Source organism: Arvicanthis niloticus, chromosome X (assembly GCF_011762505.2).
Source record: "Arvicanthis niloticus isolate mArvNil1 chromosome X, mArvNil1.pat.X, whole genome shotgun sequence".
NCBI lineage: Eukaryota > Metazoa > Chordata > Mammalia > Rodentia > Muridae > Arvicanthis > Arvicanthis niloticus.
In genome coordinates, this window is record NC_047679.1 from 14,572,955 (window position 1) to 14,596,358 (window position 23,404).

The following is a 23,404-nucleotide window of genomic DNA, read 5'->3' on the forward strand; positions in this document are numbered from 1 at the left end:
ATGTTTCAGTGGTTAAGAGCACTTACAACTGTTACAGAGGGACTGAATCTGCATCCCAGCACACGTCAGGAAGCTCACAACTACCTGTCATTACAGCTCTACAGGATCCAGTGTCTCTATGTGGTGGATTCCGTGTATTGATTGCTATACACTGAATTTTCCCTGCATCTCTGGGGGGAAGCCAACTTTATGGCGATGGATACTCTTGTAGATGTGGTCGTAAATGTAGTGTGGGACTATTTTATTGAGAATTTTTGTATCTACTCCATTCATAAGGAATTTTGATCTTCGATTTCTTTGTTGTTGCTCTTGAATCCTTGTGCAACTTTTGGTATCAGGGTAAAAAGAATGGAAAAAATGGTCTTTCAAGTTTCTACTTTGCAGAATGGATTGGGGCATATTGGCCTCAGATTATTAGTTGTTCTTTGAAGGTCAGATAGAACCCTGTACTGAGTCCATCTAGCCCAAACAGCCCTCCCCACTCAAGAATTAGGGCTCTATAAAAAGAGAAGCAGAAAAATTATAAGAGCCAGAAGTGGTGTAAGACCCCAGGAATCAGCATTTTCCAGACACAACAGGTCTGATACAGACATGAACTTAGAGGCTGTGACTGCATGTACAAGTCAGACAAAAATCACAGAGAAAAAGATGGGAATTAGACACAAAGTCTCATCCTTAATAATCTATTAGCAATGGATAACTACTGGAAAAGGGAAAACTCAGTATTTCCCAATTGAGTGACACCCCAAGGCCAACAGAACAGACTCCATGTGTTGTATGTGTGCCTTTTTTGTTTTTGTGGTTTTTTTTTTTTTTGCTTTGATTTGTTATTTGTTTTTTTTTAATAGGGAGAAAGAACATGAAGTGGGTGAGTAGGAAAGGGGACAATTTTGGAGGACTTGAAAAAGTAGAAAAATATATAATCAAAACACTGTATGAAAACATTCAAATGTAAATAATGAAAACAGTACTATCGTATCATCTAGTCATGCCAGTTTTCAATGTATATCTACAAGAATTGAAGACAGAATCTCATGGAAAAGCTTATGTACTCAGTTTCACACAGTATTTGCAATAGCCAGCCAAGATTAGTAATAAATGTTTAACAGTTGGTAAATAAATGAGTAAAATATGTTTGCATTAATTAAGGAGGAGGGGAGGCTAGGAAAATACGGTGCTCAGGAAATTATGGAAGAATTGAGACAGCAAACTGAATCCAGAGAAAAGCTAAGCAGAGTCCCAGAGCAAGTATAAGTTCCAGTCTGAAAACTGACAGGCTGAGGAAGGAGAATGTGTCAGTAAATCCTGAGTTCCAGAAAAGAAAAAGTAACATTGCTCAGGTTTTTTCTGTATTTATCATCAATTCATTGAATTTGCAATTGATTCCCAGTTCCATCCTCAGCTCTAGTTAAATATGTTCTATCTCTCAAAATTTAACATTTTCTGGACATCCTATATACATAAGCAAGTAATACATAATTTACCCATTGCTTCTTTAATGTAATGTTTAAGATTAGTCTTATTTATTACTGAATATTATTTCATTCTATGAATATTTCACTCTTTGTACTTCTAGCAATTGATGGACATTTTCTACATGAAGGTTCTCTTTTTAAAATTCTTCTATGTGTTCTCTCTTTGTCCCATCTTTGGTGTCATGACTGTATAGTTGTGAATTTACAGAAACCCATCACACAAGTACTTCTACAGAGAGCACACACTTGAAAACACAGTATTGATAACTGAACAGCAACAGGGTTGTGCATCCTCAACTATCATCAAGCCAGTCACTTACTTCCCTGGCTTCTTCAGGCCAAAGACAAGTTCCCAGAGATTAATCAGCTACAGTGAATGTCAATGGACCCAAACAATGCATTTTTTAAATTACTGTAGTACATGGCTAATCCCCCAGAATTGAGCTTTATATTGTCTCATAACTTTTTTATTTTGCATGTGAAATAAAACTTTGGGGGTTTCTGTTTTCCACATTTCAACATTCGGGATTTTAATCTTTCAAGGCTGTGATTTTCAAGATGCCCAGCTAGAAGAACATATCCCACAGTCAGACAACAGCTTTTGGGATAGCCCCCGCTCCAGTTGTTCAGGACCTACATGAAGAGCAAGCTGCACATCTGTTACATATATGCAGGAAGGCTTCTGTTCAACCCACGTATGTTCTTTGGTTGGTGGTTTAGACTCTGAGAGCCCCAAGGATCCAGGATAGTTGCCTTTGTCTTCCTGTGGAGTTCCTATCTCCTTTGGGACCCACTAGACATTAAAAAATAGCAGGAGTTGAGCCTTCAGGAATACGGCACTCAAGACTGGCCTTTCAGTGAATCATGTACAGCATTCTCTGACCCCTTTGTATTATAATAAACAGCTCCATGCACACTCCCTCCTCCTGGGATTTTGTACACAATTGCTTCTGTTTGCCTTGTGGCACTTTTCACTAACTTTATTTTGTCATTACATTCATGTGGCCTCCTCAAGAATATGAAGCCAATGATGTCAGCAGCCTTGGCTTGTTTACTGATGTATCCAGGTATCTGACACTTGGTATGTACTCCAACAACCATGATATCTTTTTGAGTGAACCGCTAATCTCTTGAAGTCAGGGATACTAGGGAAAGTAGTCACACACTGTGGTTAGAACACTAAACTCAAATGAATCTGGGCTTGAAATCTAACTTCACCACTCACCTGTTATGTGATGTTGAACAAGTCACTTCCGTGGATAATAACTGCACCTGACTCCTAAGCTTAAACTGAGTTAACATTAACACATTCATCACAGGCCCTGTCTTACAACTTCTTTGTAAAGATACTATGTTAGTGTACATAGCCAAAGGAACTTTAGAGATGCACTTAGGAAATTTGAGATTAGGCTAGTATATTATATTATTCCACTGGGCCCAATGTAATCAAAGGGTATTTCTAGTTGGAAGGCAGGAATCAAGAGAGGGAAGAGGAGTAAGGCAGCCTTTCAGCTGAAGAACATGACGCCTTTAGAAGCTAGAAGCCTTCCTCTAACTTTGAGAACTGTGATAAAATAAACCATGCTGTTTTGAATCACTGGGTTTGTAGCAAATTGTTACAACAACAATATAATATTAACATAATCACTGTCAATATTTCCTACAAAAGTGAATTCCTTTGAGTTGTGGCAGTAATTTTGTTATTTAAAAGTGTTTTTCACACTGGTACAGAGATTGCATGTCCTTGGCAGAAGTGAGGGGACTGACTATTATTTTACTGTATCAGATGGACAGACTATAACCCAATAACGCACTGGGGGTCCTTACAGAAATATGACTGTACAGCCGTGACTCTCAACTTCAGCTGCAGGGCAAAATCACTGGAGTGGCTTAACACAGCCACAGTTCTCACACTCTATCCCAGACCAATCACATCAGAATGGCTGGAAGTCAGGGAAATAACCTTCATCACTTTAAGCCACTCTCAGGGTGTTTCCAAGAACACCACACACCACCTTCGTTAGCTACCCAGACTTGGGACTTCTTAAAGCTTCCTTTACGAGCCAGGAAATAAAACAAAAATGTTGTAGTTATAAGTTCCTTCCTTTTCTTCAGAGCTTTACGTTCGTATCCCCATAAACCTGCCACAATCTTTTTTTTTTTTTTTCACACAAAATAAAGCCAAAAGATATTGCTTTAATTGACTTGGCAATGGTTATTGCAATTTTGTTCCGCTTCCTAGGAACTCTGGGAATTCATATCTATGACAGATAATCTTGAACTATCTCTATAGAATACATGACAATGAACCTCTGAAAATAAGGAAGAGAGGGCTCAGTAGGTAAAGGCACTTGCTGCCAACCCTGCCTACCTGCACTCAAATCCAGAATCTATATGATGGGAAGAAGGAACCAACTTCCACAAGTTGTACTCTGACAAACACACACTAAATCAGTCAATCAATCAATCAATCAATCAATCAATCAAAAAAACTTTTAAAGAAGATAGTCAATGGTCATGCCACATGATACCAACTGTCACTATACCTTTATGACTCTACTGTAAACATAACTATCGACCTAATTCAGCTCATCAAGTATTAAGAACCTAAGATACATAAATAAGGGTACTCTTTTTTTTTTTTTTTTTTTTTTTTTTGGTTTTTCGAGACAGGGTTTCCCTTTGTAGCCCTGGCTGTCCTGGAGCTCACTCTGTAGACCAGGCTGGCCTCGAACTCAGAAATCCGCCTGCCTCTGCCTCCCAAGTGCTGGGATTAAAGGCGTGCGCCACCACTGCCCGGCAATAAGGGTACTCTTGCTCACAGTGGCAGATATGTAAATTCATCACTACTTTCAAGATAATTTTTTTTCATGGACTATGAGGGGATGATGCAAGCACATTTATAAGTTTAATTGTAAGGTAAAAAAAGAGAGAGAGAGAGATGGATTCATGCAAGTCTCTCACCACTAGAATGAAAGCTCTCTGAAAATAAGGACACTTTTGTCTGGTTACTCTTGTATACCCATCTATTTTCCATTCCAATATATAAGTCACTTGAAAATGCATAGAAAGTAAAGTAATAAAAATCCATGTAAGTGCCTAGAAATTTGTCAAACCCACTGCTATGTGCTATGCTTACTTCATTCAGCTCTCTTCTGAAAAAAGAAAGCACTATACATGTGCTTTGCCTCAGCCAATTTAGCAGTAACTTTTTCCTGCGCATGCGTGTGTGCGTGCCTGTGTTGTGTGCACTCTCATGCACATATGTGTGCCAATTCATCCACATGACTCTGGTTCATTGTTTGGTATCATACACATGCTATCAAAATATTAGAATTATATTTTCTCCTGACATTTAGATGGTTTATATTTTCTTACCCTGTTATACTGCAGCTGGGAAGACTTTATCAGGTCTCCTTGTGCACATGTATGAATATTCCTCTAGATAAGGCTCAAATCTTTTTTTTTAAGGCTCAAATCTTAATATACAGAAAGAACATTGGGGATTTTGTCAGCTTTCAGATCCTCATTTTGTAGGTCTGTGGTGGGCTTGAGATTTCCAGCAAGCTCCCAGATGATATTGTAGCTACCCTGTGGGCTAGATTTAAGGTAGTGGGCTGGATTTATTCTGATAAAAAGAGAAAAATGGTGACTTGTAGAAACCTGGCACACAACTTTAAGCAAGTGATCCAGGGTCACATCTCCAGTAACATCACGTGCATATCACGTGCTCTCTGAAATGACACAAAGATAAGGGTCTATCAGTTCTGTGAGATTCTGCCCCACAATCTACCTCAATGTGGTCAAGAGATAAGGTCCGATAATCCCAAATTGAGTGGCAAAATGAAAACTAAATGCAGTGTGTGTTTCTGGATTGGACAGAAAACAGGACATTAGCTGACATCATGGGGAAAGTCAAATAGAATTTGTAGTTTAGTTAATAGCATCATATATCACTTCTGTATTCACAGGGTATTGGCTAAGGCCCATAGCCTATAATCTACATGTTCCTACAAATCTGTTGTAGTGTCTGCTCAGTACATCAACTTATAATTACTATCCACAATGGAGCTTCTTAAACCTATAACTCCTCTCTGTACATCAGCTTTCATTCTCCTTAGAATTCATATTCATTTTCTTATTAACATTTGTTCATTTGTATAGGTGAAGATCTGACCTAGTTTGAGGAGATTTAAGTAATGCATCAAAGTCATAAAAAGGAGACCAAACGGCCTCTTAATCCTAAACCATAGTATGTTTCTAAGGTTGAAGTTATTAAAATGTTCTTTTTTTTTTTCAAACAGTTTCAAATGTTTTTCAAACATTTTATGGTACAGCAATACAATTTATGTGTTAAATAACACTATAATAGGATAATGTGATATAGTTTTTAAAAGAAGGAAAAAGTGAAACCCTTAGCCTGGAAATGTTCTTTTTGTTGAAGTCTAACTTGGGGCAGACACCTTGGCTATACTAATAGTAAAGGGGTTTTTTTTGTTGTTGTTTTTATTTTTGTTTTTGTTTTCGGGGGGGACAGGGTTTCTCTGTGAAGCATTGGCTGTCCTAGAACTCTCTCTGTAGACCAGGCTGGCCTTGAACTGACAGAGATCTGCCTGCCTGTCTCCCGAGTGTTGGGATTAAAGGTATGTACCACCACAGCAAAAGAGGGTACCTTTAAAGGATGGGATACAGAATACTTTAGCTATAAAGCCCAGTCTCTGGTCCCAACATTTAATTCCCTGTATACAATGGAAACAATCAATTTCTTGAAAATCTGTAACTGAGCATGCAGGAGAGCAAATGACATGTGAGCATCTTGGTAAACAGAAGGAAGGAAAGCACAGGCAGATAGCAGATGCTATGCACTTACAGAGACAGTCTTCACTGAGCTCCTGGATGCCCTCTCTGGTCCACAGCACTTCTAAAAGGAGCGCCCTTAAGAGAATCATCCATAAGAGAATTCTTTGCAAAATATTTCCTACAATCAACAGTTATTTCCAACTGCTCACTTACTCAGACTGTGTTCCATCCAAATTTCCCAAGTCAGAGGTGTCATGCTGTGACCACAACTCTCTCTTATGTGGCCAACCATGCATTCAGCACCAAGAATGTGGTATTAAAACAGGCAGGCATTGTTCTAGCCCTCTTGAAAATTAGAGTCAGGCAGGTAGACTTCAGAACAGTCCTTGTCCTCATCAGAAAAAAAATAAAAACTTTAAAAAAATTGTCCTTCTTTCACATGCATCCTTGAAAAAATCTCATCCTCAAAGTTCAACTCCAGCCTTTAAACGTCACTGAGGTATTTCTCCAACCATTGTCACCCAAATCATTCATCTTAAACCTGGATTCTTGGAACATCATCTGTCTATTCCCTTCAAGTGGGGCATTCGGCACTGCCTGCTGTAACTATTTCCTTATGGGCCTCACCCACCCGAGTGGACCATAAATATCTTCACGGGACATATTAAGCCATATTCATTCTTACCCTACTGCCTGGCACAGTGCCTGGCATGTAGTAAATGCAACAGATGGTGCAATTGCTGCTGCTGTTGCTGTTGATTAAGATAGTGTAGTACACTGTGGGGGGTATTTATAGTGATACTACAGTATGCCATTGCTTTTCTTGGTTTACACCCACACCCTCACATTTATCATCCCTTCACTGTTTTCTCTGGCCAATATCCATGCCTCTTTCCAAAGCCAGTGAAATGCCACCCTCTTTCTGTACCAAGTTCTTAGCTCACTGAGGAAAAGGCACATGGTTTCTTAATTAGAAACACTACAATACAACCATGAATTGAGTGGAACCACCAGCACTGACATAAAAGGAGAGGCTGATGCCACAGTGAGAAACAAACAATAAGCTAAATAAATACATAATGGTTGGATACTCTTCAATAAAAATAATATACATGATACACATATAATATATAAATATATAAAAAGAATATACTAGTTGGACAGTCTTCAGATGAGTAATCAAAGAAGCAAAGAGACTAAGAATGTCAGGACTGACAGCAGATGTGTTAGGCAGAAGAATGGAAATCAATATCCAGGTAAAATGTCTTAGCATGAACAAGAAACAGCAAGTCACATTAGAAGTAGTTACTGATCCCTGCCTCATCTTTACACTGTACATGGATATTATATATCTTTACAGAGACCCAATTGGTTTTGGTTGAGTTGTGTGCTCCCAAAGGCTATCTTGAAACTCTAACCCCGTGGATTACATATTCAACTGGTTTATGAAAATTCTATGCCAGGAGAACCATTATTAGTCTTGATTTAAAGAAACAGAGAAGAGCAGAAATGAAAAGGGAAGTGAATGGCATGGCTACAGAGGCCTGGGCCAAACACATCATTTCTAGGAGTAGGAAAAGGGGGGGGGAGTCACTGTCTCATTGGCTGGAAAGGAAAAGCTACTAAGTCAAGGGGACAGAGAAACAAACCACAGGCTTATTCTCAGGCTTCGTCCTCTAAGACAATGTTCCTTGACCTGCTTTGACCTCAAGACCCTTTTCATTCTTTTAGTTTGAAGGATTTTGAAATGACAATGCCTGTTTTGTCACCATCCTGGCTTTCTTAGTCTTTCTTCTAGGTTTTATAAGTCTGCAAATGGAAAAGAAGTTTGCCCCTGGGGGACCTCTCAATCAACCGTATCTTATTGAAATGAATGACAAATGAAACATAGGACTTTTGTATTGATTTTATTTAGTTGACATTTTAGACTTAGAACTGATGCTTGGGCTGGGTTAAGACCTTTGAGAAGACTAGGATAGGTTGAGGGAATTTTCTCATGCATTCTGGAGAGTTGGAGAACATACCCTTACAGGTTGAACTGTATCCCTCAAAAGATGTTCTTGATATGTTGACATCAGTCCTTGCCAATGTGACACTCTTTGGAAATAATGACTTTGCAGATAAAATCAAGATGAGGTGATTAAAGCAGACCTTGGTTCAATATGATTATGTCCTTACAAGAAGATGCCACGTGGAGAGAAAGAAACATACACACAAATGAAAACAAAGAGACATCAGTTATCCTGTCAGAAGCCAAAAATACACAGGGGTATAAGAAGCTGAAAACATCCAGGAAGGATCTTAGCCTAGAGGTCTGTGTGGGCCCCTGGCCTGGCCAACATGTTGATGCCAGGTTTCTACATTACAGAATTATGAGAATGAATTTCTGTTTTAAGCTACCCACTCTGTGGCCATCGTTATTTTCCTCAGTTCTGCCTGCACTGTAATCACAGAAATAGGTCATTTATGCACAGAAATTTTGAACCATACTGACTGTTCATGTGTAAGAGACATGAAAGAATGCATATTTCACTAGAAAGTTAGGAGGCCAAGTTTGGTAGCATGAATGAGTTTAAGATAGTATTTGTGGACAGCCACTGTAGTACATTAAGCTCCATAGAGACAGGCCAGGGCAAGTGAGAGCTGGGCGGGGACAAGCGAGAGCCAGGCAGGCACTGGCGGACTCTGTGCCTCGTAGAGGAAAATCAGCTAAACATGGGCAAAGGAGATCCTAAGAAGCCGAGAGGCAAAATGTCCTCATATGCATTCTTTGTGCAAACCTGCCTGGAGAAGCACAAGAAGCACCACCCAGATACTTCTGTCAACTTCTCAGAGTTCTTCAAGAAGTGCTCAGAGAGGTGGAAGACCATGTCTGCTAAAGAAAAGGGGAAATTTGAAGATATGACAAAGACTGACAAGGCTCATTATGAAAGAGAAATGAAAACCTACATCCCCCCAAAGGGGAGAGAAAAAAGAAGTTCAAGGACCCCAATGCACCCAAGAGGCCTCCTTCAGCCTTCTTCCTGTTCTGTTCTGAGTTCCGCCCATAAATCAAAGGTGAGCATCCTGGCTTATCCATTGGTGATGTTGCAAAGAAACTAGGAGGGATATGGGACAACACTGCAGCGGATGACGAGCAGCCCTACGAGAAGAAGGCTGCTAAGCTGAAGGAGAAGTATGAAAAGGATATTGCTGCCTACAGAGCTAAAGGAAAACCTGATGCAGCAAAAAAGGGGATAGTCGAGGCTGAAAAGGGCAAGAAAAAGAAGGAAGAGGAAGATGATGAGGAGGATGAAGAGGATGAGGAAGAAGAGAAAGATGAAGAGGATGATGATGATGAAGTTGGTTCTATCGAAGTTTTTTTTTCTTGTCTATAAAGCATTTAACCCCCCTGTACACAACTCATTCCTTTTTTAAGAAAAGGATTGAATTGTAAGGCTGTGTAAGATTTGTTTTTTAAACTGTACAGTGTCTTTTTTGTATAGTTAACACACTACCAAATGTGTCTTTTTGTTTGTTTGTTTTTTTGAGACAGGGTTTCTCTGTGTAGCCCTGGCTGTCCTGGAACTCAGTCTGTAGACCAGGCTGGCCTCGAACTCAGAAATCCGCCTGCCTCTGACTCCCAAGTGCTGGGATCAAAGGTGTGCGCCACCACTGCCCGGCCAAATGTGTCTTTAGATAGCCCTGTCCTGACGGTATTTTCAATAGCCGCTAACCTTGCCTGGTACAGTCTGGGGGTTGACATGGAAATTTAAAGCAGATTCTTGTTGGTGCACAGCACAAATTAGTTATATATGGGGACAGTAGTTTGGTTTTTGTTTTTCTTTTCTTTTGGTTTTATTTTTTTTCATCTTCAATTGTCTATGATGTAACTTATATGAAGATAATTGTTGTTCTGTTAACTGAATACCACTCTGTAATTGTAAAAAAAAAAAAAAAAAAAAAAAAAAAGCAGCTGTTTTGTTGACATTCTGAATACTTCTAAGTAAATACAATTTTTTTATTCAAAAAAGATAGTATTTATGGTATGATTTTACAATAGCAGGAAACAAGTATAATCGTTTATGTGATATACCTTTGTGAGTCTGTATATATCAGGATAACAAATTCTGAATGCATATATTTATCAGTCTACAGACACATAAATAATTTATATAGTATTGACAACAAACATGCAAAACAATATACAACCTACCAAGATGTTACAAAGTATGTAAATGATTCCCCAAAACTAGATTTATTCATCCTCTTGTTTATTCATTACTTCAGTCAGCAAGTATTCTCTGGATCTCTCTTATACTGTAGACATTGAGAGCAGACAGGACCAAGATATTCTGAGATAACTGAGTCTAAAGGTATGGGAATCCAGAGGCTCCTATAGGTCTATGATCTAATTTCTGCTCACTGTAAGGCAGTGAGAAAGATATGAGGAAATGACAGGGAAATACTTATAAAAAGAAGTCTGTCGAATCTGAATCTGTCACTTCGCTAACTTCGGTGAGTAAAAACGGCATGATATATCACTTAAGGTACTACTTGTGGGACCTAGAGACAGGGAGATTTAGTTAACTTCACTATTTCTATATTTACTTATTTCATAACATGGGAAAATGGAATTTCATAGGTTTGTATTAAGTAGATTCGACAAAAATAACATTTACACAGAGGGGAGAAAAAACAATACTGGACATTCAGAAGCTTGTGCTGCTCTGACCCTTGACTACTCAACAAGAGGCTGTTTTGCTGGAGTATTTTTCCCACTCCATGAATGTGCTGTTTCTGACCAGCAGAGGTTGAAATACAAAATTAGATTCCCGAGGTTAAACCTACCCAATCCTGAATATTATATTTTACATTCCCTGGCCGAGTCAAAAAGGACAAATTTAACACAAGTGCCCCAAATGCACTTTTTAAAACAAGAGAAAGTTTGAAGGATATTAAAGGTACCACTCACTGGGCATCATAAACATGCTCTCACACACCACAGCACAGCTGAAAGGGAAGAACTTGAGGGGTAGATTCCACTGATGCTGAAGAGAAGTTTGCAGGTTCTCAAATGTCACATTGCAGGGCTATCAAATTATCTCAAGTAAATTCACCAACTTGTAGGTATTCGGAGTGGAAGAGCCAGGCAAGAAATAGTTTGAAAGACATATCTGTGAAAATCTGTGGGTTTTCCACTTCAGCTAACAAGTAAATTGTCCCCTCTATGCAGTGGGACAAGAGGACCTCAACATCATTCCGATACAGTGGGCATACTTTAAATGAGAGCCCATTTTAAACAGTTTTTACCTCTCTCTCATTAACAACTATGAATCTCCAAATATTTGAATCAGCCTTACTTCTCCTTTTGGACCAATAAAAACTGAATGAATAATGTACAAAGTTGGCTTCCAAGTTATATAAAGCTTTCGTAAAAACAATCATCCCACATGCTCAAAATTTGACTTAAATCTACTTACAAGGAAACTTGATCGTAAACACAGTAATAATTCAACAAAGCAAAATTGTGTTCAACCAAGATACCATAAGGCCCCCGCTGCTGCTGTGCTTTCATAGGCTAAGTTGAGCTATAAAAAGCAATTCAAAATCAAGGAATGATTATAAGCAGAGAATATAAAAGACAGCATGAGAAATAGTCGCTGGATTATAAAGTGTGGATTCTGTCACTAACCAACTCTGTGACCTTGATAAAGTAATTTAACATATTTAAATAGCAATCACTTGACCTTTAAAGAAAACTCCAGTAAATGACCTTACTGCGCAGTGGTGATCTATTCAGGGGCTTCTGCATCACTCAGACATTATTAGAAAGGAGCGGTTTACCTAGGCTCTAGCCCAGAGCTCTATACTTAATTAGCATTACAAGCAGGACTTCCAGGAGGGGAGATGTTAGATGCTCTAAGATTTGAGCAAATCTGAGTAAAGTGAAGAATAAATGAAGGAACACACGGTTTCATCAACAAGTAGGTTTTAATAGGAAAGAAAGGGTATTAAATACAAGCATACATCATCCATTGATTGAATGTTATTTACTGCAGACTTATTTTCATTTGCTTTCTGTTGCTATAACCGAATAACAGAGACTGGGAAAATTATCCCCTGAAAAATCCTCACTGATGAGCAAAGGTGTGTGGCCCCAGGATCCACATAGCAATCTGAAGCCAGACATAACTGAGTCCTGTGTGTCTGGAATTGAATGATGAGACCCAGTGACTTTCTATGTAAATAAACCATAACAACTGTAACAGGAACTCAGCAAAGAAGCTATCTCTTGCCCACTACATGCTACAACCTTCTAAGAAAGAGAACATCAATGGACACACAAAGGGAGAGACATCTAAGACTCATTAGAAACCTTGGATTGCTATCAACTTCCCATTTTTTTCATGTAATCTGATTTGGTTTAAATAAATATTTCAGTTGACTTGGGTTAGTTAAAATGTTAGTACCACCACTACCAGTACTAAAGGGAAAGATTTATCTTGGCTCATGTGATTTCAGAGGTGTCAGTCCATTGTGGCAGGTAGGTGTGATGGAACCATTCAGCCTCACAGTGGGCCAAGAGGCAGAGACGGAATGCCACCACTCCACGGATTTCCCATTTCATAAACTCAGTCCATTCTTAAGATCTGGTGACTAGCACTTGGGGCAAGGACACATGAACCTTGGTGTGTTCCAGGCCAGCTTGGTCTATATAATGAGTCCCAGGACAGCCAGAGCTACATAGTGAGACCTTGTCTTAAAACAACAACAACAAAAGATCTAGTCACATTATAGCCAAAAGATATTAACTTCAATTAGTAAATAAAATATTTAACGAAGAAGCTCCTACTCATGTTCTGGTGACTATTGCCATGGAGCCATAGATGAGATATATTTTAAGAAAGGGTTTATGTGTATTCTATCACTTATTTTGTTTGTTTTGTTTGTTGTTTGAGACAGGGTTTCTCTGTGTATCTCTGACTGCCCTGGAACTCACTCTGTAGACCAGACTGGCCCTGATCTTGGGAGATCCACCTGCCTCTGTCTCTACCACCACCCAACATGAACTCTATCTCTTATACACTGACAATGAATTCTAATTTTGAGAAAACATAATTTAAAACCACAGACATGTGCACACTGATAGTGATACATAGGCCTTTGAATTGTGACCTGTCGAGAAGTTTTCTATCTTACTATTTCCTCACATTATTTCATTAAAATGGCAGTTTGATACAAAGTTAGTAATCTATCTTGACTTGTTGCAGAATATTTGATCATACTGCGGAACTCCAAGATTATGTGATTTACAGAAAAAAATTGTTTCTAGTTGTGGTTCGGCTCACTCCTTAGTACACACCTTTAATACCAAACAATAAAGGTAGTTAGTTTGTAGAAGGAAACACCCATGTTTGAAAGCGATGTCTAATTGAGAGGCAGACAAACTAGTGAATCAAAGAAACATCTGACAAAATAGGAAATGCCCAACTCTCAAAAGAAGAGAGAGGAAAGGGAAGCCACTTAAGAGGGGGGGGAGAAAGAGGAAAGAGGCAGTTTTATAGGGACAGGTGAAGACTGAAGGAGCCAGAGAATGAGAAGGAGCCAGAAGATTAGAACAGATTGCCAGAGTTAGTAAGAGACCAAACAGGGGAATTCAGTCAGAGGCTGAGAGAAAAGCCAGTTTTCTCTCTAACCTTCACCATCCTTATCTAAAAGATGGGCATAACTTTACTGCAAATTTAATTGAAAAGTATGCAAATGGCTTAGCATGGTCACCAGCATGAAGTAAATAAGCAATAAATGATAAAGGATTGTCTGTATCCCAGCTGAGGAGATCTGATGAAAGCTGGAGTCTTACAGTTTTGTGTTCCCAAGCTGTAGCTACACAGGATTACGGTATACGCTGAATGAATGAATGAATGAATGAATGAGATAAAAGACTAAATGTTTCTTTCATTATCATCTGCATTATAAGTAGAAATGCTTAATCTATATAATAGATTTTTAAATTACTATTTTATATTCATTAGATCCTCCTGGAACTAAAGTTACAGACAGTTGTAAGCTGCCATGGGTATCCTGGGAATTGAACTCAGGTACCCTAGAAAAGCAGCCGATGCTCATAACTGCTTAGCCATCTCTCCATCCCCTATATGAGCAGATTTAATTAAACCAAAGATACACCAAAATTAAACTCTGGCCCAGTTTTAATCTGTTATCTTCAATCATATGTGTGTGCTTCTATTGGCACGCACAAACATACACACACACACACACACACACACACACACAGTGAGAAAGAATCTGCATGTTATTAAAAAAAATCCAGCTTTTCCACACTCTCATTTCCAAATACCTTGAAAAAGGTTAACCAAAGAGGTGAAGACTAATAACGAAAATTATTAGCAAAGGAATGTGAAAAAAATCAAAATATGTAAAAATATCACAATCAAAAGAAGAAACAACATGAAAATATGCACACTGGCTATAAAGCAAGACACACATTCAATGCAAAACCCTGTCAGGATGCCAATGACATACTTTTCATGGATAAAAAAAATCATAAAATTTTTATATAAACAAAAAGATTCCTAAATACTCAAAGCTATCTTATAGAAAAAGAAAAAAATAGGTATCACACTACCTGGCTTCAAAATATACTATAAAGCTGTAGTAATCTGAATAAAAGCACAAACACATTCCAATTATTTAAAAAATGGTCTAAAAATAGATATAGAGACTAATGGAACAAAATAAGAGAGGATAAAAGTAAGTCAGAGAGATACAGACAATAGACTTCTGGCAGCCATTCTAAAAGAATGAGTTGAAGAAATGACAGTCTTTCTAGAAATGATGCTAGGAAAACTGAATATACGTGCAGTTACACAGATCAACTCAAGATTGATTAAAGAGTTCTAAGAGCCCAAACTGAAACTATTAGGCAAAAACAAAACACTTCGAGACATTGAAATAAGCAAGGAATTTTGGACAGGTACCCAAAAGCATGGGAAGGAAAAAGAAAAGAATATGATTTTGTATCAAACTAAAAAGTGTCTGCACAGCCAAGTAAACAGCAGAAGGCAGCCTAGGGACCTGGAATGATATTTGTAAGTATTGTAAAGACTAGTTAACATGTAGAGCCTTAAGAACTCAACAGCCCCGAGGCGCGGTGGCACACACCTCTCGTCTCAGCACTCATGAGGCTGAGGCATGTGGATCTCTGTGTCTCTGAGGCCAGGCTAAACTGCAAGTGAGCTCCAGGCCAACCAAGAGCACATCTAAAAAAAAAAAAAAAAAGAAAAGAAAAAAAGAAAAAGAAATCCTCATTTGCAAAAAAATAAATAATAATTAAAATTTAAAACTTTATTAATAACAAGCTGGGTGTGACGGCACATGCCTTTAGTTCTAGCACTTGGGAGGTAGAGGCAGGTGGATCTCTGTGAGTTGGGAGGCCCAGCCTGGTCTACAGAGTGAGTTCCAGAATACTAAGACCCTGGCTCGAAAACAAACAAAAACTTTAATAATAATGGGAAATGGATTTAAATGAACAGTTTTCAAAAGAAGCCATGCAAATTGCTAACCTGAGACAAGTCTAAAGGATGTTATATTAAATGAACTAAAACAGGCACATCAAGTACTGTATGATCACACATAAAATCTAAAAGGGTTAATGCTATATGAATTGAGCATTCAATGTTGGTTCCCAAGGCCAGGGTGGATAAGAAGGAAGGATGGACATGGTTTATCATTGATTACAAAGTTTTAATCAGCTACACAGAGAAACCCTGTCTCGAAAACAACAACAACAACAACAACAAAAAACAAACAAAGTTTTAATCAAGTAAAAGTAACTACTTTGGGTATATCATTACACATTAGAGTAACTGTAAACAATAGTAATGCACTGGTTATTTCTAAAGTCTAGTAGAAAAGATTTTGAATATATTCACCATAAAATGATAACTATTTGAAGGGGAAATATATTCATCTTTTTTTAAATGGTTAATAATATAGGTATTTAATCTAACACTTGATACCCCTAAATATGTATAATTTTATGCCTTCATATATAATTTAAGTTAAAATAAATAGATTTAAATTTTACAGAGAAGAAGTCCAGATTTCCATGTGATAAAATATAGGCGACTTAAGTGTCAGGATTAGGCTCAACTCAGCATCAACATCACTCTTTGAAGCTCAGCTATTTTCCTGAAATACTATAGAAGAAAAACTGATGGTCTGTTTCTCTAGCAGCTGTTTTCGCTTCACCACTGGAAGGAATTTCCTAAGCTCACTCCTTCTTTAATTCTACTCCAGCCTCCTTCAACCCACATGACAGTTATGCTTATTTCAGGCTGTGTTTATACAGTTCTGTTGTTCCTGATTGGAATATCCCTTTCCCTTCAACCTGGCTATCCAAGTCTTATTTATACTTCCACGTACAGTGAGATTTCATAGAAACCTGAATTGGGTATTGTGATATACCAAGGAGTTTGCCAAAAAAAAAGAGAGAGAAAACTGAAATGAAGGGTAGGATGAAGTAGAACATGTTATGGAAGAGGGGATTTACTTTTTAAATGTTTGCAGTACTAGGAATCGGAACTGTTTGGTTGGAAACCCTGCACAAGCTTAAAAAAAAAAAAAAAAAAACAAAACAGTTTACGCTTCCTCCCCTAACCCCAGCTAAGAATTCCAGCTAAGACCGCATCTCTCTTTGTCTTCATGTTTCTGGCAACCCACACAACAGTGCCCGCCCAGAGGCTCAGCTTTTTTATGATACACAGGTACAATCCCGGCTCCTAGTTTACACACCATCACCCTGTGCCCAAGATCTATAAAAGCCCTTGCTTTTACCAGGGCACGTGACTCCATTGACTTCTACTCCTGAGATCAGCGAACTTGCCTGAGAGCGGCCTCTCAATAAGCCTGCCTTTATACTCTTGATTTGGCTTAAACTGGCTTATTACATAGGTGAAACCTATTAGGAACACAGGACTGTGCTCATGCTGGGTAAGCACTTCGCCACGGAGGCACTCTCCTAGCCCATAAAAGACATTTAAGATAAAAGGACTGCCAAAGAATAAGGAATGGAACTTTTGAAATAACATGGCATATCCAAGCAATATTAATAAGTTTAACAGGACTCTCATGACAAGGGAAAAAATCACATGCTATATACATAACAGGGTGCAGACAGAATGGCAGTGTCCTATCAAGAGGTGTGAATGTAATCCTATGATAGAGCATCTCTGAAAGATTCTGAACATTGAACAGGAAAGGTTTAAAAATCACAGAAATTGCCTAATTTGTAAAACAGAGTGGAATATATATTAATTTATCAGGACTGCCATTTAAAACCATCACACACTAATTTAAGAATAGAGATGCATCATTTTATACAGTTCCATAGACAAGCAAGCAATCTGAAATCAAAGAGGGAGGAGGGGATTTCTTCTGAGGGCTATAAGGGAGGGATTAGGTATAGGCGTCTCACTTTTACCATCTTATCTTTTCACTTAGCACCAGTGGGTGAGGTTTGTGTCTGAATTTCTCATCTTATAATGCTTCAAGTCATTAAACTAGGCTCTATCCTGTTGACCTCATTATAACTCTATCACCTATGTAAATAAAACCATCTCCAAATATGCTCACATTCTAAGGTACTGAAAAAGTTAGGGCTCCAACACACGTTGGAGTATACTCAACCAATACCAGAGAACACAGATATTGCAGACAGACAGAACAACAGCAAAGGACCTGTTTTAATAAGCCATGTTCGATACAATTTAAAAAATTAAACATAATTTGGAAGGTGAAGGAATAGAGAGTAGTAACTGATGCTGTTAGGTTATTGTTGATCAGAAATGGAAATGGAAGGTTTGATAATATAGAAAATGCATTAAATACACCACATGTAAGAAGCTGAAGTGTCTGTCCAGTTAACAGATGAACAGTCTAGGCTCAGAAGTAACATCCCCTTTGAAAATGGAGACTTGCCATACAGACAGACATCATCATGCAAATGGCGGTAGAAACATTTAAAGATTATAGAGCAGCAAGAGAAGAGAATGCAAAGAACAATCAGGCAAGTGGCAATCCAAGAAATAATACTGACATGAAGGTCAAAGAAGGGAGGCTCTAAAGGAAGGCTAGTCTGCAACCCTGAATGTAACAGTTTCAAGACCTAAACTGGAGCGCTAGGCAGGACAGAACCTGTAGTAAGGATTTCAACTGAAATGTAAAGAAAAAGTGGGTATTAGGCTGTGTGTTAACAAAGAAAGATTGCTTGAGACTGGGAAATATATGCTAGAAAGGTGTTTTGGTTACTTTCCTGTTGCTATGACAAAAAGCCATGAGTAAGGCAGCCTTTAGAAGAATGAGTTTATTTGGGATTATGGTTTCAGAAGGGTAAGAGTCCATCATGGTGGGAAGATATGGCAGCAAGTGGCAGTCACGGTAGTCAGAGTAGTGAGCTCAAATTCACACCTTAAACCACAGCACTAAGCAGAAAGAACGAACAGAAAGAAGGATGAGACTATAAACACTCAACGCCTACTCCCAGTGATATGCTTCCGCTAACAAGGTTCCATCTCCCAAAGGATCCACAACCTCCCAACAATCCTACCAACTGGGGGCCAGGTGTCCAAATACCCAAGCCCCTGGGACACACATATTTCTCATTCAAACTACCACAGAAGATAAAGCAGTGTGAGACAACAGTGTACAGACTTTGTACACTGTGCACCAGCTAGATGTCTGTCTGCCATTTGCAAGCTCTGGAAGCTTGGGCAAGTTGCTTGGTTTTCCTGTGCTCCAATTATAGAACAGGAAAAATATCGGCACCTGCTTCGAGGGACTGTTGTGATCAGATGCATCTAAAGTGCTTACTAGAGGATCTGGTGCATAGTAGGATACTATGTAGGCATGGTTGGATGAGAGAGAGAACAAAAGAAAAGGTGAAGAAGACAGAGCAGGAGAACATCCAGTGACAGAACAAAATCCCATAGGATTCAAAAGAGAAAATATACCTTTCACTAACTAGCTATGTGATCTTTAGTATTTTACTTTCCTGTGTTTCATAGGTGAACTAGAGATGATAATAGTATCTATCTTACAAAGTTATCATAATGATTAAATAAAGTAATTCACACTAAACAAAGAATGTTTAAGATAAGGGAAGGATGGACAGAAGATGCATGCAAACACTGAGGGATGGCATGGGAATGAGCTTCTGACATGGGATTCTAACAAGTACATCTTCCCTACCTTTCCCACAAAAGCACAGGGAACTTCTCTTACTGACAGCAGTATATTATTTCCTCAGGTGTGTTGGACCTGGAGCGAACTTCTAAATTCTAAAGCAGTGGGCTTGTTCAAATCTGTTTCGCTGGGTCCCATCCCTAAGAGTTTCTGAACCAGTTCATCTACGGCAGGGCCTGAAAGTTGACCTTTTTTTCTATTTTTTTCAAGATAGGGTTTTTCTACGTAGCCCTGGCTATCTGGAACTCACTCTGTAGACCAGGCTAGCCTCCAACTCACAGAGCTCTGTCTCCCTCTGCCTCTCCCAAGTGTTGGATTAGAGGCTTGTGCCACTACACCTGGTTGAAATTAGATATTCTTAAAAGGTTTTCAGATGATGAGATTGCTTCTGGTCTGGCTAGAGTAACCTCAGATCTAAGGTCTGGCTAGAGTAACCTCAGATCTAAGACAGTGCTGGGCAGCCTTTCTTATGTTTCCACATAAGAATCACCTGAAAACTATTTTTAAAAATCTTTTCTTTCAGGACATTCCTGAACCTAATCTGAATCTTTGCAGATAGGCCAAGGTATCAATAATTTCCTTAATATATTCAAGTGAGTCTATGTTGCTGACTAAGAATTATTTAGGGAAGATGCAGCCCTCCGTGCATACACTGAACAACAGACACGCCTACTTTCCCCCTAATGAGGATCTGCAATGAGAAGGGGGATTTTCAAGACCTAAAAGATATGGAAGTTTCACATTTTAAAATGGAGATGCTAAAATTCTTGTTCCATTTTCCTCTGTGGACTCTGACTTTTTTTCTCTCTCGATTTTAACCCACTTCTCATTCTTCTCTTTCTGAGTTCCCCAGGCTGCGGACAGACCAAAATTTGAAGCTTCTACTCAGATGAGTTGAGGAAAAGCAAATTGAACAACTAACTTAAAAAGAATAATGTGCTGGCAGTACTGAACGTTTAAAAAGATTTCCAAGCAAATACTTCATATTTTTATGATAAATAGCACTATAAAATTTGTGACACTTCTGTAATTAAAGCTAAGAATTTTCCTAGTACTAATAAATTTATGGTGATTTTTTTTTGTTAAAATGCACTGGAGCCATTTGTGTTTAAGTATTTTCACATGTGTTTGAAACCATCTTCAGATAATTATGTTTATAATAGCCACTATAAAATTATGTCCTAGTTGACATGAACGACTCAGCAAACGTTTCCTTAAGATTTTCTACAAGGAGCATTGCAGCCAAACTCCATGACAATCTACCTCAACTGTTTCAATACTGTTGTTCAACACTCTTTAGTGAAGTAGAATTTGAAATGGGTTGGTGATGGTTTTCATTTACATGCAAGCAACAAAACTGTACTCAGCCAGTTATATTTACATATTTGCGCGTGTGTATATGCATTGTGTGTAACAGGAATAATCAGAGAAAAAGACGCTCTCAATTTGAGGGAGTGATTAAAACAAAGAGTACCTGGGAGGGGCAGAAGGGAAGAAAAATGCCCTGGAAGAGGGCAATAGAAGTGATGTAATTTTATTGCAATTAAAAACAAAGGAAATTACAATATTAAAGAACAGAAAAGAAAACTGCATCCTAACCCCTTCAGAATGCATGCCAAAATTTCATTTCCTGTATCCTCCTGACCTCATGTCAGGGATAATGCTACCCCTTCTCTTTCTTTCCCTTCCTTTCTTTCTTAGACACTCTATGCACCTCAAGCTAGCCTTGAAATTGCTGTTCTTCAGCTTCCAAAGTACTAGGATACCAGGTATTTGCTTTCATAACTGGCAATAATGTGCTCCTGCTATTCCTGGAATACACCAAGTAGAACGGCCTTCTCAAATAGCCTTGTGGCTAACTCCCTTATTTCATGAGATATATTGTTCTTTATCATATCAAAGAGGCTGTCCACTCCCTTATTTCATGAGATATATTGTTCTTTGTCATATCAAAGAAGCTTTCCTTAAACATTGTATATCAATTAGCTCTCCCTAACATGTCACACTGTCTTCTTACTAATTTAGAGCTTCACTAAACACATGTCTTTGCTGTCTATCACCTCTCACTATCTCCAAGATGGTTCAACGATACAGAAGAGATTCTTAGCATACATTTGTTAAATGAGTAAATGACTAGCATGACACAATATAATTTTGTGTTGCAATTTTCTCCTTTGCAGCTTCCTACTCTTGAGGACTGAGTAAGAACCAGAATAGGATTTAACCAAAGCTGTCCAAATTTTTCTAGTATAGGAAAGTCTAGGCATTCCAAGAGGCAATTTGAGGGTTGGAACTAGTGCTATAGAATTACAGAAATAGAGGGCAGAGAGAAGCAGAGGCAGGGGCAAAGGGAGAGAGAGAGGGAGAGGGAAGGAAGAAGGGAGAGAGGGAAGGAGGGAAGGAGGAAGGGAGGAAGGGAAGAAGGAAGGAAGGAAGGAAGGAAGGAAGGAAGGAAGGAAGGAAGGAAGGAAGAAAGGAAGGAAGGAAGGAAGGAAAGAAGGAGACAGACAAGAGACAGAGCAGAGACAGAGATCCCCAGAAGGTTTTTGTTTGGCTTCTGCAATTATCTCTCATGAAACCACTTTTCTTTGTCCTAAATGAAAATTCTAGGAAGCAGAATGACACCAAATAATTCCAAGTGCTGTGGGAAAATCACTTAAACCCCCTGGAGAAAAATTCTACTCTTTCCTTGAGTACTTCTCAGTAGATTCATAAAGCCTTCCTTGTTCTATAAAGGCAATAAGCACAGTTCAGCAACAGTTTGACAGCTAATTGTTTCCTAGTTCCCATATATACAACTAGAAATTCCCCCACAAAGATAATTGAACCAGCCACGAACACCAAGAGACAAGCAAATGTTAAAAGAGAAACATAGCAGCCCCTAATAAGTGACATGGAATACCAAAGGCAGAATACAGTCTGTGGAATCAACACATAGTTCTTTCCCCACCCTCCATTCAAGGGGGGGATGGCATGCACAAGTGGCTTTTGACTCAATAACAAGACTACACTCCCAAACAGTTAAAGTCAACTAGAAGTGTTTCTGTTGAATGTGTGCTCTCCTTTGTTTTTCAGGAGGCCATGGGAAAAATGTTGAATCTTTTTTTTATCTTAATTCCTTCCAAAACTCAATAATATGGGCTGTTTGGAATAAGACTGTTTTCAAGTTAAGATGATCTACCAAGGAGACAAGGAATAGAGGACTCTGCTTTGCCTTAAAACGTTGTCAAGGAACCCACAACAGACACCATCACTGGTTGAGAACTGGTACTGAAGATGTAGTGAAACCCAGCGTATTAGAAAAGAAAGTGACTCTGGACTTTACACTTAATACTAGGAACAGCTAACTGCAAACCGATGGGAACTGGGTCGTTCCATCACCCACACAGAGCATTTTATAGTCAAATCAGAGCCCTCAAACCTCGACAACAATTTCACCTCTTTGGTCTGTGGACTAAAGCTCCATCCACAATCCTGACACCCTCCTTAAACAGAAACAAAAGAGAAGCATGCAAAGACATCACTGGTCCATAGAAGCCATTTCTAATGAATTGTTGCTATATCAACTCTCTTTCTCTAATGGGAAGGAGCTAATGAGGTCCTCCTTCTCAACACAATGTACCAGGTATGACACCAACTTGAAAATCAGAGCACTCAGGATAGCTTCAGCTTTCCTACTGAAGCATTCTGTTCGGTTCTTTTCCAACAGCTTTTTCTTTTCAAGACATGGTCTTATTCTCTAGTTCTGGCTGTCCTGGAACTCAGTAGACCAGAATGGCCCTGAACTCAGAGCTCTACCTGCCTCTGCCTCTTGAAGGCTAAGATCATGGGCACACACCGTCACACCCACTTTTCAAGCCATTTTGACTTGCTACCTGTGTTCC

General features: G+C 38.8%; 1 protein-coding gene across 2 annotated transcripts in view; it reads right to left on the reverse strand.

Annotated features, from left to right (window-relative positions):
• Positions 1-23,404, reverse strand: part of Klf8 (KLF transcription factor 8) — a 157,082-nt gene that overhangs the window by 132,097 nt on the left and 1,581 nt on the right. The window lies entirely within an intron of this gene.